We start from the raw sequence: 19,656 nt of genomic DNA on the forward strand, positions 1-19,656 counted from the left end.
GGTCGGCTGGGGGGGCGGTCGGAGGTTCTTGGGGGGGGCGGTCGTTGGAGGGAGGGAGGGGGGTTTGCGTCGAGGGCAGGAGGGCCTGGGATCCCTCCTGCCCGTAATGTAGTGCGGGGTGGGGGGAGGGGGTCGCCGTGGCCAGGAGGGTTTGGGCTCCCTCCTGGCCCGATATTGTCGGGGAGTCGGCCGGGCAAGAGGGCTTGGGCTCCCTCTTGCTCCGATCGCGGGTGCGGGTGGGAGCGCGTGCGAGCGGTCGTTCGGGGTGGGGGTGCGAGCGGTCCTGCTGGGGGGGGGGTGAATCGGGCGTCGAGCGGGATGGGGGTAGGGGGTCGCCGTGGCCAGGAGGGTTTGGGCTCCCTTCTGGCCCGATATTGTCGGGGAGTCGGCGGTCCTTCGGGGTGGGGGTGCGAGTGGTCCTGCCGGGGGGGGGGCAGGGCAGGGCAGGTAAACGGAGAGTCGGGACAGCGCACGGAGAGTCGGGGAGGGCGAAAGGAGAGTCGGGGCGGGCGAAAGGAGAGTCGGGGTGGCCAGAGGAGAGTCGGGGTGGGCGAAAGGACAGTCGGGCAGCATGCACGTTATACCCGTGAGCGCGGTATACAAAAGTTTTTATACATAATATTGTGGTTTCTGCGCGCTATACCCGTGTGCGCGTTTTACACGGGTGCGCGTTATATCCGCGAAAATACGGTAATCTTCTGTTATAGTTTTCCAGTTGTTCTATTTTCCTGTTCAGGTTAACTTTGTCTTTAACCAACTCTGAAGATATGGTCTGTAAGTCAGAAACTTTAGACTTAACCTGAGTTATTTCCATGTTAAAGTATTCTGTAGTACCTTGTGGTTTTTCCCCCAAAGTGTTAACAGTACTCACTAGTGCTGCCCGATTCACAATTCGAATCGGTTCACCGATTCACTTCGGGTGAATCGATTCAAAACAAAAAAAAATTGGCTTCCCAATTCGGCTGACCCTCCCCCCTGCCCCCTAAAGCAGGAGCGACAGCGCTGCTCTTGCTGGCCGGCCTCTGCCGCACCTGCTTTAGAGGGCGAGGGGGGAGGGTGAGTCGGGAAGTGTTGCTGTTGGCTTCCCCCCCTGGTGTCCGGTTTAGAGAGTTGCGCGGGGACAGAAATCCCACCCGTCCCCACCCGTCCCCGCCAAAATCCCACCCATCCCCACCCGTCCCCGTGAGGAATCCCTCCGTCCCCACCCGTCCCCGTGAGGAATCCCTCCGTCCCCACCCGTCCCCGCGAGGAATCCCCTCCGTCCCCACCCGTCCCCGCGAGGAATCTCCTCCGTCCCCACCCGTCCCCGCGAGGAATCCCCTCCGTCACCATCCTTCCCTATAAACTTCAGAAATAGTTATTTTATTTAATTATGCTACTGAATTAAAGGCTCTGGTAGAGACCCATTTACAAATAAGCAAAGAGACTATTAATTTGGAAATATTAATTGGGAAGAATACATACTTTGTAAATGGGTTTCTACCAGAACCTCTAATGTAAATATAAAATATAAATACTCAGCTGATGAGAACCCACAAACTGTCAGCTGAGGACTTCCTTTGCAGTTGGCCTGGGGTCCCTTTTGCCAAGCTTGGCAGGCAGCAGTAGCGTCCCTGAGTCACAGATGCTGGCACCTCAGTGGCTCATGGATGCTGCCAGCGACTGCTGCGCTTGGTGGAGGGGAGTTCTGACCATCTCTAGAGGAGATCCTCTGCTGGCGGTGCTTGGGGATCCCCACCAGTCACAGCAAGGGCCAACAAGTACTTCAACACTGTAGAAATAAAACCAGAAATGCATTTCCTTTTCTTTTGAACACAAAACAAAGATATCTGCCATATACATTTCCCAAGGCAGATGACTCTATGCAATGTCACCTCGGTAACAAAATACAAAAATAGACAAATACACCCCCTCCCTTTTTACTAAACCACAATAGTAGGTTTTAGCACAGGGAGTTACGCTGAATGCCTCGCGCTGCTCTCAATGCTCATAGGCTCCCTGCGCTAAAAAACAATATTGCGGTTTAGTAAAAGGGAGCCATAGTGCAAAATATAGACAGCAGATATAAATTCTCAAAACAGACACATTTTGATCACTAAATTGAAAATAAAATCATTTTTCCTATCTTTGCTGTTTGGTGATTTCATGAGTCTCTGGTTGCACTTTCTTCTTCTGACTGTGCATCCAATCTTTCTTCCTTTCTTTCAGCCTCCTGTATGTTTCCTCTCCTCCAGACCTCATTCTCTCCCCCAACTTTTTCTTTCTGTCTCCCTGTTCCCCCTTCTTTCTGTCTCTCTGTCTGCCCCCTTTCTTTCTTTCTCCGTGCCCTCCCCCAAGCCACTCGGTTTGCTGCCACCGCCATCGGGGAATAGTCCCCAAGCCACCGCTGTCCCAAGCTTTCCCTGCAGAAGCGTCGCGCTGACCAGCATTCCGCTCCCTGACGTCAATTCTGACGTAGGAGAGGAAGTTCCGGGCCAACAAGGCATTTCTCCTCATTCCATCCAGCCTGAGCCCCATCTCTCCTTGATCCAGCATTTCCCTTCTGTGTCTGTCAGAATTACCATTCCACCTATTTTCCAGCATCACCCTTCTTTGTGTCCATCTCACCTATATCCCTATCTCACCACTTTTTCAGAATCTTCATTTGTCTCTGTCCTTGTCTTTACCCCATATTCACCATTTGCCCTTTCAATGTCTTTATCTCCCCCCCCCCAACACACACTTTTTCAGCATTACTTCTATGTCTCTATTTCACCTCCTCTTCATGTCCCCCTGTATCTCTATCCTTATTCAGAAGGTCCTGCTTACCCTTTCTCTTCTTTGTGTCACTATCTCCATTTTCAGCTTTCCCCCCTTTTCCTTTGTTACTGCACCCTGTAGCCAGAATCTTTCCACCCTCTCTCCACTCCGGCCCAGCCCAGTATGAAATATTTCCTTTTGTTTCCCTCCCCTCTCTCTTCTCCTCCCTCACCCACGAGTCCTGCATCTGGCCCTCTCCCTTCTACCTGCACCTGGCAACACCCCCCTGCTCCGCGGCTCTCTTAAGCAACTCGTCAGCAGCGGTGATCAAGACAAGCTGCCGACATCGAGGCCTTCCCTCTACGAGTCCCACCTTTGTGGAAAAAGGAAGTTGAAACAAGCGGGACTCGCAGAGGGTAGGCCCCGACGCCAGAAGCTTGTGTCGATCGTTGCTGCTGAGTTGCCGAAGAGAGCCGCAGGTAGAAGGGAGAGGGAGATAGGAAGGCTGTAGAAGCTCCGGAGCATGACACCGAACCCGGCCAGGATGATTTCTTTTTCAGGCTGCTGCTGCCGCTGCCATCCCCCACCCGAAATGACAAAAAACAGCCTAATGCCCGCGTCGGGAAATAGCCATGCTGAGCAGTGAGCTCAGCACGTACACAGATGAAAGCCTTGCTTGCTGATTGGTCCGGCGGCACGGTGGGGCGGGGCCGCCGGACCAATCAGCAAGCAAGGCTTTCATCTGTGTACGTGCTGAGCTCACTGCTCAACATGGCTATTTCCCGACGCGACGCCAGACTTGTAAGCTGCATGCTTGCATCGCCAAAATTTAGGTAGGTTGTTTTCATCCCCGTGGGAGTCCCGTGGGCAAGGGGGCGTCCCCGTGGGAGTCCCGTGGGTCAGGGGGGCATCCCCGTGGGAGTCCCGTGGGCCAGGGGGCGTCCCCGTGGGAGTCCCGTGGGCCAGGGGGGGAACCCGCGGGATCCCCGCGGGACCCGCGGGATCCCCGCGATCCCCGTTCCCGTGCAGACCTCTAGTCCGGTTTCCCCCCCTGACCTCCCCGCACTGTTTACCTTCGAGAAGCAGCCTGCAGACAAGATAGCGGTGCTAGCGATCTATGTACTGCTTCTGAGCTGTTTCCTCCACCGTGATCCTGCCTCTGATGTCAGAGGAGGGATGGGACCACGGCAGAGGAAACAGCTCTGAAGTAGTACAAAAATCGCTAGCACCGCGATCTTGTCTGCAAGCTGCTCTCGAAGGTAAACAGTGCGGGGAGGCCAGGGGTGAAGCCGGACACCAGTGGGAGGGTAGGGGGAACACGCAGGCCTTCCGGGGGGGGGGGAGTGAGCAATCATTCGGGGTGGGGGGTGGGACAGGCCTTCAGGGGGGCAGACAGGCAGGCCTTCAGGGGGGACATGCAGGCAGGCTTTCAGGGGTGGGATGCAGGCTTTTAAGGGGGGGACAGGCCTTCAAGGGGGAGAAAGGCCTTCAAGGGGGAAGGAGAGGCAGGCCTTTAAGGGGAGGACAAGCCTTCAAGGGGGGGACAGGCAGGCCTTCATGGCTGGGATGCAGACCTTTAAGGGTGGGACAGGCCTTCAATGGGGAAACAGGCCTTCAAGGATGATGGCACAGGCCTTTAGGGGTGGGGTGCAGGCCTTCAGGGGGACAGACCTTCAGGGGAGGGGGGCCCTGGTGTATAAGTACACGGAGGGAAGGGGGGGTTCAAAGAGATGTGCATATGCCGGACTTTGGGGGGGAAGAAATGGGTCTGAAAATAGAGGAGAGGGAGAGATGATGGACAATGGGATTTAGGGAGGAAAGGAACAGAAAGGGAGAGAGAGAAGTTGGACACAAGGGATGGTGTGGAGGGGGGATAGAGATACTGGATAGGAGGGTAGTTGGGAAAAGAAAGGGAGAGACGGTGGACCCTGGGGTGGTGGGGAAGGAGGAAGAGATGCTAGATGAAAGGGTAGTTAAGAAAAGGTGGATCTGTGGAGGGAGACAAAAAAAAGAAAAGATGCCAGACTTCCTGGGGAGGGAAGGGAAACGGAAGGGGAGGACAGAGATGGCAGATGGATGGTTAGCATGGAGAAAAAAGAAAGAAGGAGACCCTGGCAAACAAGTTATCAGAAGACAACCAGAGCCTGGGACCAACAAAATTTGAATAATGACCAGAGAACAAAAGGTAGAAAAAATAATTTTATTTTCTGTTTTGTGATTACAATATGTCAGATTTGAAACGTGTATCTTGCCAGAGCTGGTGTTAGACCGCAAACGTGAGCTAGAATTTAACAGAGAGAGGAAAAGTCTTTTTTTGTTTGTTTATTTTGTTTCTACCACAGTGCCAGTGTGGTTAGGAGAAGGCAAAGGGAGTGAAGAGGCTATAAAATAACCCACCAGGATGTTTGAAAAACAAAAACAAAACAACAACAAAAAACACCCAATTGGGCAGAAAAATCGAAAAACCAATTCAATAGGCTGAATCGAATTGAAAATTTTTTTTTCCTGAATTGGGCAGCACTAGTACTCGCAAGCGCCACAATTTCTTTAGAAGAGTTGGAAACTGTATTGTTGATCTTCATGAGAGCCTCCCAAATGCTCTCCAATGACACTGCTGCTGGTTTACCTAATTGAGGGGAAATCTCCATGATTTCTCCTCCCTCCAACTGTACTCACGTGGCTACAACCCCTGCTGCTGGGGTCTCCCTCGAAGGTAACATATCGCGAAACTCATACGGCTCAGCCGCATTGGACGTCAGGGGCGGCGGTGGCGTTAACATTGGGGGGGAGAGAGAAACTTCCCAGTCCAAAGCCCCAACCTCTCTTCCAGCCGGTGAACTGCCGAACACTCCACCGATGGTAGGGGAACCAACTCCGACGAGCTCAAGCATGGAGTGTTGTAAGGGAGTAGAAGTTCATGCCACAGGGGGGTCGGCTTGAACTGTTCCCTTACGCCTAGAATGTGGCATAATCGCTACGAGTGAAGCAAAATTCAGAGGCAATACAAATTGCTCCTGCTGTAGATCGACCTCAGAGATGCCAAAGGTAAGCTGCTGCCATCTTGGATCTCTATTTAGGGACTCTTATTAAAACATACTAAAATATGAATTTAGTGTGTTTCAAAGAGGGACTTTCCCTATACGATAAGGCCTTATTGAAGGTATCAGTATTTTTTATTTAGTCAGAATAGAATTACAAACAGGACACAAGTATTTTAAGTTGGTGTTTTGTTTTTTTACAGGTCCTGAGCTAATATTTTCAGAAAACCTGGTAAGGTTCATGAGAACAGGAAATGGAATCATGTTCCTTTAAGGAAAGCTCAGCCCTGGTTACCCAATAGCTGGAGCCAAGCCTCTTTCCCAGGAGAGAAGGGCTCCATTTAAGCTCAGTGCTCTGAGAGAAAAAGAGGGGGAGAACTGGCAACACAGACAGCAGGAGAACAGACCTGAGGAAAGGCCAGAAGCCAAGCCAGAGGTGGAAGGGAGGAGTCATTCCCCTCACACAGGCTAGCCGCAGGTAACTCACCAAAACGGTGGGGAAAAACTGTGTTCACCGTGGCTATGGGGACAAGGCCATTCACCGCCCCGTGGAGCGGTGAATGGCCTTGTCCCCGCAGTTAAGGGAGGGAACACGTGCGGTCACCTATCGTGCTCCCACCCTCCTTACTTATCACTGCTGCTGCCGCCACCCAGTCCCAACATCTCCCTATTCCCTCCCTGCCCCTTTAATTTCGTGGATAGCAATTTCTAAACTGCCTTCTTACAGCAGCCGGAGCGTTGAAGCTGCGTGTGGCTGCCGTAAAGGTCATCTCTGACGCAACTGGAAGTTGCATCAGAGACAACCTTTCCGGCAGCCATGTGCAACTTCAACGCTCCAGCTGCTGTAAGAAGGCAGTTTAGAAATCGCTGGCCACGAAGGTAAGGGACAGGGAGATTTGTCGGCACAGTTGTGCACTGCAAGCAGGAAACACTCCTTCTGCCTGTTGGACCAGGGCCTGATGTCCGGGAGGGGGAGGGGGCGAGGGTGCATGGCGGAAGTGGCTAAGATGTGTTCTCACTGCAGGGGGGGTGAAAGCACCACGAAGGTAAGGGGCAGGGAGGGAGAAAGGGAGGAAAGGTGGGGTGGAGAGGAACAGACGCTGAAAGGAAATGGAGAAGACAGTGGGGATAAGGTGCTGAAAGGACGTGGGGAAGAGAGTGGGGAGAAGACGCTGAAGGGAAATGGGAAACAGAGAGTGGGAAGAAGATGCTGAAGGGAAATTGGGAAGAGAGATTGGGAGAAGAGGCTGAAGGGAAATGGGGAAGAGAGAGTGGGGAAAAGACGCTGAAGGGAAATGGGGAAGAGAGAGTGGGGAGAAGATGCTGACAGAGAAGAAGACAGAGATGCCAGAATATGGGGGGAGCGGAGGGAAGAAGATGGGTGCCAGACCAATTTGGGGAGGGGGAAGGGAGAGGCACAGTAACAGAGCAAATGGAAGACTCAGAGAGAAGAGAGACAGTGGATGGAAGGAATTGAATGAGAAGATGAGGAAAGCAGAAACCAGACAACAAAAGGTAGAAAAAAAAATTCTACATTTTTTTTCTTTTGAACATAAGAACATAATAATTGCCATATCTGGATCAGACCCTGGGTCCATCAAGTCCTGTGATCCGCACACGCGGAGGCCCCACCAGGTGTACTCTGGCCTAGTTTTAGTCTCCATATCTCCGTATGCTTCTCAAGGGAGATGTGCATCTAATTTACCTTTACCCGTATCACTCTATGCCACTCTTAAGGAGATGTGCATCTACTTTACCCTTAAATCCTAGAACTGTGGATTCCTCTGGGAGAGCATTCCAGGTGTCCACCACTCGCTGCGTGAAACAGAACTTCCTGATATTCGTCCTGGACCTGTCCCCCCTCAGCTTCAGTTTATGTCCTCTTGTCCGTGTCACATCGGACATTGTAAATAACTGCTTCCCCTGCTCTATTTTGTCGAATCCTTTCAGTATTTGGAAAGTTTCGATCAGGTCTCCTTGCAGTCTCCTCTTCTCAAGGGAGAACAACCCCAGTCTCCTAAGTTGTTCCTTGTAATCCAGGTTCTCCATACCTTTCACTAGCTTTGTCGCTCGTCTCTGCACCCTCTCTAGCAGTTTTATATCCTTCTTTAGGTATGGAGACCAATGCTGGACGCAGTATTCCAGGTGCGGTCTGACCATGGCTCTGTAGAGTGGTATTATAACTTTCTCTGATCTACTCCTAATTCCCTTCTTTATCATGCCTAGCATTCTATTTACTTTCTTTGTCGCTGCTGCACATTGCGCCGACGGCTTCAGGGTCCTATCTATCACCCAGGTTCTTTTCCTGTTCGGTCTTTCCCAGAGTTACACCTGACATGCTATACTTGTGTTCTTTATTTTTCCTGCCTAAATGCATCACTTTGCATTTTTCCACATTAAACTTCATCTGCCTACCTCTCCAATTGATTCAAGTCGATCTGGAATTCCTCGCTGTCCTTCTGTGATCTGATTGCCCGGCATAGCTTTGTGTCGTCTGCAAACTTGATGATTTCACTGGATGTTCCTTCTCGGTCATTTATGAAAATATTAAATAAGATGGGTCCAAGTACCGAGCCCTGGGGTACACCACTAGTCACTTGTTCCCATTCTGAGAACTTCCCATTTATGCCCACTCTCTGTTTCTGTTCTCTAGCCATTTGCCTATCCATCTTACTATATCTCCCTCTATTCCATGTCCTTGTAGTTTCCTGAGAAGTCTGACAAGCGATCACAGCAGATTCAATTTTAAAATTGGCATCGGGAAGGGGAAACCAATCAAGACCCAAACCACAACCTTTAACTTCAAAAAAGGGAATTATGACAGCATGAGAGCCATGGTTAATAAACGGCTCAAGAAAAGGAAAGCCGAAATCCAAACGGTCGATCAAGCATGGTCCCTACTAAAAAACACCATCACCGAAGCACAGAATCTCTACATTCCGCAGATATCCAAAGGAAGGAGAAACAAGAACAAAGGAGAACCAGCTTGGCTATCTAAAGAGATGAAGGATGCAGTGAGGGAAAAGAGGAACTCGTTTAAAAAATGGAAACGTGAAAAAACAACGGAGGCCTGGAACTGTCACAAGGTTGACCAGAAAAAGTGTCATAAGGCGATAAGAGACGCCAAAAAGGTTAATGAGGAAAAGATAGTGCAAGAAGCCAAAAACTTCAAGCCCTTTTTTAGATATATAAAAGGGAAAAAAACCTGCAAGAGAGGCAGTAGGCCCTCTCGACAACCAAGAAAGAAAAGGGTGCATCAAAGAAGACAAACAGATTGCAGATAGGCTAAATTCATTCTTTGCCTCTGTCTTTACCAATGAGGACACTACAACAATGCCAGAAACAGGGAGGGTATTCAAGGGAGACATAGAGGAAAGCCTCACCACAGTGAATGTGGATCTGGACAAGATATACTATCAGATTGACAATCTAAAAAGTGATAAATCCCCTGGACCGGATGGAATTCACCCGAGAATATTAAAAGAGCTTAAGGTTGAAATTGGAGAACTATTACAAACCATAGCTATCATGTCAATTAGAACCGGGCAAATACCAGACAACTGGAAGATAGCGAATGTCATCCCAATCTTCAAAAAAGGATCTAGAGGAGAACCGGGCAACTATAGACCTGTGAGTCTTCCGTCGGTTCCTGGGAAGATGGTTGAAGCACTAATCAAGGATAGCATAGTGCAACACCTAGAAAATCATGACCTGATGAGTGCAAGTCAACACGGCTTCAGGAAGGGGAAGTCATTTTTGACGAATTTGCTTCAATTTTTTGAGAAGATGAACAAACAAATCGATAGCGGAGACCCGGTGGATATAATTTACTTGGACTTCCAGAAAGCGTTCGACAAGGTCCCGCACGCAAGGCTTATGAGGAAACTACTAAGCCACGGAATAGAAGGGGACGTACTCGGATGGATAGGCAAATGACTAGAGAACAGATTGCAGAGGGTAAGCATAAATGGGAATTTCTCGGATTGGGAGAAGGTGACAAGCGGCGTGCCCAGGGCTCGGTTCTTGGGCCCATCTTATTCAATATCTTCATAAATGACCTGGAAGAGGAAACAACAAGTAATATAATCAAGTTTACAGATGACACAAAACTATGTTGGGAAGTTGAGTCACAAAAGGACAGCGAGGATCTCCAGAAGGATCTGAACCAGCTGGAGAAATGGGCGGAAAAGTGGCAGATGAAGTTTAACATAGAAAAATACAAGGTGATGCACCTGGGTAGGAAAAACAAGGAACATGAATATAAAATGTTAGGTGTAACATTGGGCAAAAGTGAACAAGAAAGGGACCTGGGGGTATTGATAGACAGGAACCTGAAGCCGTCGGTTCAATGTGCAGCGGCGGCAAAGAAAGCAAACAGGATGTTGGGCATGATAAAGAAGGAGATCACGAGTAGATCAGCGGGCGTCATAGTGCCGCTTTACAGAGCAATGGTCAGACTACACTTTGAATACTGTATCTCCATACCTAAACACTGATCTCCATACCTAAAGAAGGATATAACCCTGCTGGAGAGGGTGCAGAGGCGAGCCATAAAAGGTATGGAAAATTTGAGCTACAAAGAACGCCTCGGAAAACAGGGACTTTTCACCCTCGAAAAGAGGAGACTGCGAGGGGATATGATAGAGACTTTTAAAATACTAAAAGGATTCAACAAAATAGAGCAAGAAACATCGTTATTCACATTATCAAATGTGACACGGACAAGAGGTCATGGACTGAAACTGAGGGGCAGCAGGCCCAGGACATATGTCAGGAAGTTCTGTTTCGCACAGCGAGTGGTGGACGCTTGGAATGCTCTCCCGGAGGAGGTTGTGGCAGAGACTACCATTCTGGGATTCAAGCACAAATTGGATGCTCACCTTCTTGCAAATCACATTGAGGGATATGGGTAATCAAGGTCTCCATCAGGGAGCATCTAGCTTGGCCTCCGCGTGTTCGGGTCACCGGACTAGATGGACCTAAGGTCTGATCCGGTGAAGGCGTTTCTTATGTTCTTATGTTCTAACCTGGTCGAACGCTTTCTGAAAGTCCAAGTATACAATATCCACTGGTTCTCCACTATCAATTTGTCTATTCACTGTCTCAAAAAATTGGAGTAGGTTCGTCAAACATGATTTCCCTTTCCTGAACCCATGTTGACTGGCTCTCATCAGGTCGTGTGTGTCTAGGTGTCGGACTATGCTATCTTTGATCAGCGCCTCAACCATCTTTCCAGGGACAGACGTGAGATTCGCAGGTCTGTAGTTGCCTGGCGCTCCTCTCGATCCTTTTTTAAATATCGGCGTGGCGTTCGCTATCTTCCAGTTGTCTGGTATCTGTCCTGTTTTGATTGACAGGTTGGCAAGTTTTTGCAATAGTTCTCCAATTTCAAATTTTAGTTCTTTTAGGACTCTCGTATGAATTCTGTCTGGTCCAGGAGATTTATCACTCTTAAGTTTGTCGATCTGGTGGTAAATCTGGTCCAAGTCCACTTCTACTTTGGTGAGGCTGTCCTATATGACTCCCTTGAACACTTTCACTGTGTCGGGTATTCTTGCGGTGTCTTCCTTTGTAAAGACAGATGCAAAGAAGGAATTCAGTTTGTCTGCAATTTGTTTGTCATCCTTGATGCACCCTTTTCCTCCCAGGTCGTCCAGTGGTCCCACTGCCTCCCTTGCGGGTTTTTCCCCTTAACGTATCTAAAGAAGGCCTTGAAATTTTTGGCATCCTGAGCTATTTTCTCCTCGTAGATCTTTTTGGCAACCCTCTCCACCAGTGTTCCCGCTAAGCTGCGCTGGCGTGCGCTGGCGCACAAAATATTACATCGCAGCGCACAAGTTTCACGTCACAGCGCACACTCGAGCGGAGGTGAGAGGAAGCGGCGGCGGTCTGCCCTGATCGCCTAAGATGCAGCAGCGGCGGCTCCTTTCATGATCCCCGTAAATTACGGGGATGCCGCCGCTGCTGCATCTTAGGCGATCAGGGCAGACCGCCGCCGCTTCCTCTCACCTCCGCTCGAGTGTGCGCTGTGACGTGAAACTTGTGCGCTGCGATGTAATATTTTGTGCGCCAGCGCACGCCAGCGCAGCTTAGCGGGAACACTGCTCTCCACCTTGTGACATTTTTTAGATAAAGTAGTATATTAGTTGTGTTGATAAAAATTTATAAACAAAGCCCTGCCAGCTGAAAATCTCTTTCTCTAGTTCAGCAGCTAGAACTTTGATTTATAAGGAAGGAATAAGCTAAATATTGCAGTACTGAGGCTTGTATGGATGCTATGGGGATGGGGCGGTGTAGGGGACGGTGGTCTGGGGACAGGGCAGTGATAGGGACAGATTTTTTCCCCTTGTCATTCTCTAGTCATGATGTAGAAATGACTGAGGACTTGCCAGGCTTGAGCTCAGACCCTGCATCTATTTCCATAGAAGATTTAATGGATATCTCTAACCCTTTTGGGGAAATGTATATTGGCTCAGAAGGTATGGATACCAGCCTTTAACAGTGTCTTTAAGCTGTACAGGGAAGCATTGCCTTGCTAGCATTATGTGTGTTTGCTTGTATGGAGAAAACTGTGCAGCTGACACTAATCAAGAAGCAAGAGAGATGAGTTTGACCAGGATTCACTAACCTGCCCGATCTGGGCAGATCCAATGAATTCAGGAAACAAAAATATGCAGATGGGGGCGATCGGAGGAACGCACCCATTTGTCTGCATGGCTTGCGCATGCGCAGACCATGCAGACCTGTCCCAGCCGTAACTTTGTTTTTTTTTTTTTTTTAACTTTATTTTTATTGAATTTAACATACTTTACAAGTATAACTACTTGATTTAGAAATACAGAATCATGTTCCAAAAGAAAAACATCATTAAACATTGCAGTCTTTAAAATAAATATGTATGAAACTTAACTCTTCCTTAGACCTCAATTAGAAGGAGGAAAAGAAAACAAAGATATTATAGGAGTAATATTACAATGATACAACAAAGAAATAAAAGTAAAGACTTAAACGCTAGAACCCAGCATTTCCTTTAAGCTACATTCCCTCCACTAGATAAACCTTTGAGATCTAAAAAGGAACGTAGATGATCTGGTGTAAAATACACATATTTCAGGCCCTTAAACTTAATGACACATTTGCATGGATAAGCTAGCAAAAAAGTAGCACCTAGCTTCCTTGTCTCTTCTCTCATGCCCAAAAACATTTTCCTTCTTTCCTGGGTTATTCTAGTTACATCATGATATAACCATAAACGTTGACCACAAAAAAGTGATCCAGACTTTTTAAAGAATAACCTCATAACTGCGTTAAGATCTTGTTCAAAGATAAAGTTAACAATTAAAGTTCCTCTTTCTTTAACTTCCATAGATGATTCCTCTAATATTGCCGTGAGATTTTGCAGATCTTTATCAGTAGCCAAATTCTCACCCTTAGGTATATCTAAATTTCTTTTTGAAGTAGGTAAGAAGTACACTTTGTTTAAAGGCGGAATCTGATCTTGCGGATAGTTCAAACATTCTACCAAAAATTTTTTAAAAATCTCAATAGGTGATATTGCCGAAATCCTTGGGCAATTTAGAATTCTCAAGTTCAATCTTCTGTTAAAGTTCTCAATCATTTCTATTTTACGGGCTGTAGAATTTTGTTCTTTAACAATGGTGGTAATTGAGTTTTTCAGTGAAGCTGACTCAATTTGTATTTTATCCATGCATTCTTGCTTAACTTTTAGCAAACTTTCAGAAAAGTTATCCATTTTCTTAACCATTACCTCAACATCTGAGGCAGTCTTCTCCACCTTCACATCCATTCTCTTGATAGCCTCCAAAAGTATTTCCAGTGTCACTGCTGGGGTGCTTGTTGGTGCTCCTTCTCCTTCGGCAGCCCTTCCTCCCAGCGTTCCAGCTAGGGCTGTAGCTCCTCCCATTGCCTGCTCCGGGGTCTCCAACTCCTCTCCCTCGGGGCCAAGCTCGACACTCTGCGCCTCTGCTGGACATGGGGGCGCAGAGAGATGCGGTGGAGACAACGATGTCAACAAGTCCAAAGACCCGAGTGCTCCCTCACTCGGGTCCGACGCGGAACTCTCCCGCCGCGGGGACATCTGGGCGTCGGCTGGGCTCAGCGGCTGCAAAAACCGCTGAATTGACTGCTGGGCTGGAGACGATGTGAGCAGCGGCAAATGACCCGCTCTCACACTCCCCTTCCTCTTTGCATGAGGCATTCCGACAAGTAAGTACAGTATCTGGTTGAAGTATTAATTTGAAGAAAAAACGCTAAGCCTGCCGAGCACAGCTACATAGCGTCCGCCATCTTGTATCCTCCCGCCCGTAACTTTGTTTTTTTAAAAAAACTTTAAACTTTTGCAGCCCGTGGGTTTAACCCGCTTCGGGTTAAACCCACAGGCTTGCACAGGCAGTTGGGGCAGACATGTTCAGGGCAGGCAGGCAAGCATGTTCTTGCCCGACTCTCCTGCTTCCATACGGCAGCGGCAGCCTCTTCCCTTCAGTGCGAGCCCATGGGTTTAAAGAGGGGCTGCACTTCGGCATGCAGCCCCACTTTAAACCTGCGGGCTTGCACTGGAAGGAAGGTGGCAGAGCCAGGTGGAGCAGAGAGGACATGTCAGGCAGGCATTCGGTGCAGGACCACGAGAGCCAGGGCAGGCAGATCGAAACAGGCAGATCAGGGCTGCAGGAGATTGGGACTGACAGGGCAGAGAGCAGGGCTTCAATAGAACAGGAGAGTCGGAAGGATGTTTTTGACTGCTCCCCAGCAGTCGCTTCTTCCGTTGATTGGCCAGCCCTGTCAGATGTGAAATTTTGTGTAGTGAATCGCGTTGCTGTCCAATTTGCATGCATTTCTCCTCATTTGCATGCACGGATTCAAAGCAGATCGCGGGAGAGGTAAGTGAATAAGGCCGGAGGGAAATTTGCTCATTAAGGGGTCGCAAAACGATCAGTACAAGTTTGCTTAGTGAATCTAGCCCTTTCTCTGTTAGAACAGAGCTCCAGGAAAGTGCCTAGCTAAAACTGAAAGCTAATCTCCAGACACCCTGCTGTGTGTGTTTGTTTAAAATCTGAGATAAAGCCCTTGAACAAACCGCTGGGCTGAAATGTCAGAGCTCCCAAGTTCTGAAGCTGGAGCTTAAGTTTTGTGCTCTTTACCTGCTTAAAGGGAGAGCTGAGCTAATTTCTGGGAAGGGGTAAAATGCGGACCTGGCGGATCTAAAACCGCACGTCCTTAAAAATCTGAGGTCCGTGTCCGTGCCACTTGTAGTTTCTGCCTTTTACAGACCTCTATGACATTTTAGCGCTGACGCATCCGTCAGCGCTAAAATGTCATAGAGGTCTATAAGAGGCAGAGACTAGTGCTGGTGCGGCTCTAAAACTAATCCTTTAAACCGGTTTCCTAAAATCTGAGGTCCGCGCCACTTTTAGTCTCTGGCTCTGACAGACCACTATGACATTTCAGTGCTGACGGATCCTAATACTTTTCTCTCCCTATGCTGAGACGGATCCGTCAGAGCTAAAATGTCATAGAGGTCTGTAAGAGGCAGAAACTACAAGTGGCATGGACACCGACCTCAGATTTTTAAGGACGTGCAGTTTTAGATCCGTCAGGTCCGTGAGGTCCGCGTTTTACCCCTTCCCAAAAAAGGGAAGGGGTAAAGCATGGACCTGACGGACCTCGCGGATCTAAAACTGCACGTCCTTAAAAATCTGAGGTCCGTGCCACTTGTAGTTAGTTTCTGGCTCTGACAGACCTCTATGACAATTTAGCGCTGACAGATCCGTCTCAGCATAGGGAGGGAAAAGTATTAGGATCCGTCAGCGCTAAAATGTCAGAGCCAGAGACTAGTGCTGGAGTGGCTCTAAAACGAATCCTTTAAACCGGTTTCCTGCAGCCCTAGTAAATTAAAAAATCTGAGGTCCACGGCTCTGACAAACCTCTATGACATTTTAGCGCTGACGTATCCTAATACTTTTCCCTCTCTATGCTGAGATGGATCCGTCAACGCTAAATTGTCATAGAGGTCTGTCAGAGCCACGGACCTCAGATTTTTAAGGACATGCGGTTTTAGATCCACCAGATCCGCCAGGTCCACGTTTTACCCCTTCCCCCTCAGAAAAGACACCGTGCAGGCTATCTGCAAGCTAGGCAGGTCCTGTGGTGTGATAGCATATCCTACAATTCTATGCGGATTACAAATTATTCAGATACTCAAGTATTATTCCCTAACTGTTCCAGCAACTTCACTCTATCTAATGTACCTAGGGGTATGTACATAATCTTAATTGTCCACTTAGCTTGTTCCATAGAGTCATGCCAATAAATGGAAAACATTTATAATTGTATGGCAGCATCCTTTATAGTCACAGCTGTTTGAAATATCAATCGCATATTACTCTTTGATCACAGAGCTCTAGACTGTCCATAGACCTCCCAAAGATACTGAAACCAGTAAGGTACAGAGCAATACACAGTCTGATGCACCAAGGATAACACCTTACATTGAATACATTGTTTAATTATGTAGTCTGTAAATACTGCCTTTAATCAGCACTTTTGTATTTGGTGTGGGACCACTTGCTGCCTCCTAAATAGCACAGAAGCAATTGGCTCCTCCTAACTCCAAGTAAAGTACTATGGGCTAGATTCACTAAGCAAACCGATCGTGTATTGATTGGTTTGTGATCACTTTGCGACCCTGCTTCCATTAACTAACCTTACTCCCAATCCGATTCCTGCCTGATCCGATTTGTGCATGTAAGTAAGGGGGAATGACATGCAAATATAGGAAGGAAGCGATTCACAAAAGAAAACTTCAGGAGCACCGAATGGGCTGGCCGATCAAAAGAAGCGACTGCTGGGGCCCAGCCGCTCACCGCCTTTCCGACTGTCCTGCTCTTTGTTCTCTGCCTGAAATCCCAGAACTATCAAAAAAGCATCCAGCTCTCTGCTGCTCTCCTCTCTTCCGCCATACTGTCCTGCTCTCTTCTTCCCTTGCCTCTCTGCCCTATTCTACCATGCCGCCCTGCTCTCTTCGGCCATGCCCCCTGTGGGTTAAAAGCGGGGCTACACTTCTCGCCACCAGCCCCGGCTGATCTCCTTCACGTCCTATACTGACAGTTTTCTAGCCTCCTTGATCCCCCCTCTCCCATGCTTGTGCTGATAGCCAATGCATGCACGGACCATCTACAGGAAAATAAGATGGTACGTGCATGCGTCTCGATCGCGCTGCAGCAATCCGTTCAGTGACTGGGCGTGCCTCCGATTGCATTAATTTGCATGAGGAGGCTTGCTGAATTGATTGCCCAAGAAGACTCGTAAACGGATCGGCCACGGATCGCCTAGCAAAGATAGGCTTCATGAATCTAGCCCTGTGACAGATTCACTAAACTTACTGTTGTTGGGCGATCCGTGGCTGAGTCTTGCCGGGCGACTGATTCAATACAGAGTCCTCATGCAAATTATGTGATTGGATCGCTGCATGTGCAGACCATCCTCTTTGTCTGTAGATATGATCTGTGCATGCGCTTGCTCTCCGCACAAGCATGAGGTCAAAGCTAAAGGGGGAGGGGTGGTTGCACTCACTGGCCCCATGAGTGGACTTCAGGAATCCTTTCAATTTTTTATGCAGCCAGAATGGAACAGAACACGTTTTGCAGCCAGACTACGGAACAACACAGAACAGAACATGCCTTGTGCAGCCCCGCTTTAAACCCGTGGGTTAAAACCACGGGTTCGCACTGTGCTTTTTGCACAAAGGAGATGCGTTTTAAGACATTCCAAAAATGTTTTATTTTTTATTTTGATACTGGGATTTTAGGGCTGCAGGGCTGGGATTTCAGGGTGGCAGAGAGCAGGACAGTCGGCAAGGATGTGAGCGACTGGGCTTCAGCAGTCGCTTCATTTTGGATTGACAAGCCCAGTGGCGTACCTAGCATATGTGACACCCGGGGCCCATCATTTTTTGACACCCCCTCATTTGTACGAAAAACATGATTTTTAGTAACAAGCCACATGTCACACATAAGTAACTAGGAAACGGCAGCATCTTACATACTGCAGTGAGCAGTACATCAATACACCCATTGTAAAACTAAACAAGCCAGACTAGTACAGATCAATCCTGCAGTCAATCCTAACAAAAAACCATGTCTCTCGAACACACAGAACACAGAAAATACCTTTGCCTAGTATGGAATATGTCATCACAAACTAACCCCTCCCTCTTTTACAAAACTGTAGTGTGGATTTTAGCCACGGTGGTAACAGCTCTGATGCTTATAGAATTCTGAGCATCAGAGCTGCTACCACCACGGCTGGTGCTAAAAAACGCTCCACAGTTTTGTAAAAGGGGGGATAAAATAGAAATACATAGACAAAGGTTAAATTGAACCATTAAGAAGCTGGACTCTGCATACAATGACACATGTCTCCTAAAGCAATAAATAAATAGAAAAATTTTTTCTACCTTTGTCTTCTGTGGTTTCTGCTTTCCTCATCTTCTTGTAACTCTTCCTTCCATCCACTGTCTGTTGTCTCTTTTCCTATATGGCATATTCTCTCCTTCTATGCCCCTTCCAGAAACTGTATGCCTCCCCCTTCCATCTCTCCTTTCACCCCCATTGGTCTGGCATCTCTCTCCTCTCCTTCCCTCTCCCACACCTCTCCTCTGCAATCCCTTTCCCTTTTTTTCCTCATTTTCCTTTTCTGCATCTGTCTAGAATAAATTCTTACTACCCTCTCATCAATGTCCTTTTTTACTGTCTACCTAAAGCTTGCCATCTCTTTCCCTTACCCCCCAGTGTTTCCCTAACTCAATTTATTTCTCCCCATCATGTGCCTTCCTTTTATTTATCCCCTCCTTCCATCAAGTACCCTCTTTCTCCAACCCTTCCATCTAGTACCTTGTCCTTTCTCTGTCCACTTCCATCCAGCATCTGCTCCCCTGTTTCTCTCCTCCCATTTCCTTCCTGCATTTGCTCCCTTATCTCTCCCATCTGCACTTCCATCCAGCATAGGCTCCCCACTACTATCCAATGTCTGCCCTTTCTCTCGCCATCCACCCCTCTTCAATCAGCATCTGCCCCCTTTCTTTCCCTCCAATATCCTTCCCCCTTATGTCTCTCCCCTTTCTCTGTACATCAATTTTATCAGCACCACCCTTCCATACCACCTTGCCCCCTTTCTTTCCTTCCACCACTCTTCCATTCCAGCAATCCTGCTCCTTTCTCTCCCTTCATGCAGCAAGGTCCCACGATGACTGTAGCTGCTGGCTATCAGTCCACCCCACTCTGACGTACTTGCTCTGGAGCGGACTCAGCAGCCGCATGCTGGAAAGTCCTGCGATGACTCGTCTGCTGGCTCTGCTCCGGAAGAAGTAAGTTACGTTGGAGGGGGTGGACCCGGCAGACGCAGGGAGTTGTGGCAAAGTCTCGCAATGACTGCGTCTGCCAGGTCCACCCCCTCCGACGTAACTTACTTCTTCTGGAGCAGAGCCGGCAGACGAGTCATCGCGGGACCTTCCTGCACCTCAGCTCGGCTGCCGACTGCTGCAGAGAAAGTAAGTCAGAGGTAACGTGACCATTTATTTTTTTCATCAAAAGGGGACATCTATTAATTGACTGTGTATCCTTTCTTTCATTTCTTTCTTTCTGCACTCAGGCCTAATAATTGTCCCTTTCTATTCCCTCCCTCCTTCATTCCCATGTCCTTAGGGCCCCCAGTGCCCCCATCCTGTATCCATAGTGCCCCCAGTGCCTCCGTTCTGTGTCCATAGTGCCCCCAGTGCCTCCGTCCTGTGTCCATAGTGCCCCCAGTGCCTCTGTCCTGTGTCTATAGTGCCCCCAGTGCCTCCTTCCGTGTTCATGGTGCCCCC

At 48.5% G+C, this 19,656-nt stretch overlaps 1 protein-coding gene across 5 annotated transcripts in view; it reads left to right on the forward strand.

Annotated features, from left to right (window-relative positions):
* The window catches only part of PDZD2 (PDZ domain containing 2), a 487,038-nt gene that overhangs the window by 35,738 nt on the left and 431,644 nt on the right, over window positions 1–19,656 (forward strand). The window contains exon 2 of one of the 5 annotated variants that reach the window (XM_033933414.1): window positions 5,981–6,255. The exons of the other annotated variants lie outside the window; for them this stretch is intronic. The gene's annotated coding sequence lies outside the window, so the exon portion shown is untranslated. The remainder of the gene's footprint in view (window positions 1–5,980; window positions 6,256–19,656) is intronic. 5 annotated transcript variants of the gene reach the window in all.

The sequence above is a fragment of the Geotrypetes seraphini genome, chromosome 1, assembly GCF_902459505.1.
Source record: "Geotrypetes seraphini chromosome 1, aGeoSer1.1, whole genome shotgun sequence".
Taxonomy (NCBI): Eukaryota; Metazoa; Chordata; class Amphibia; order Gymnophiona; family Dermophiidae; genus Geotrypetes; species Geotrypetes seraphini.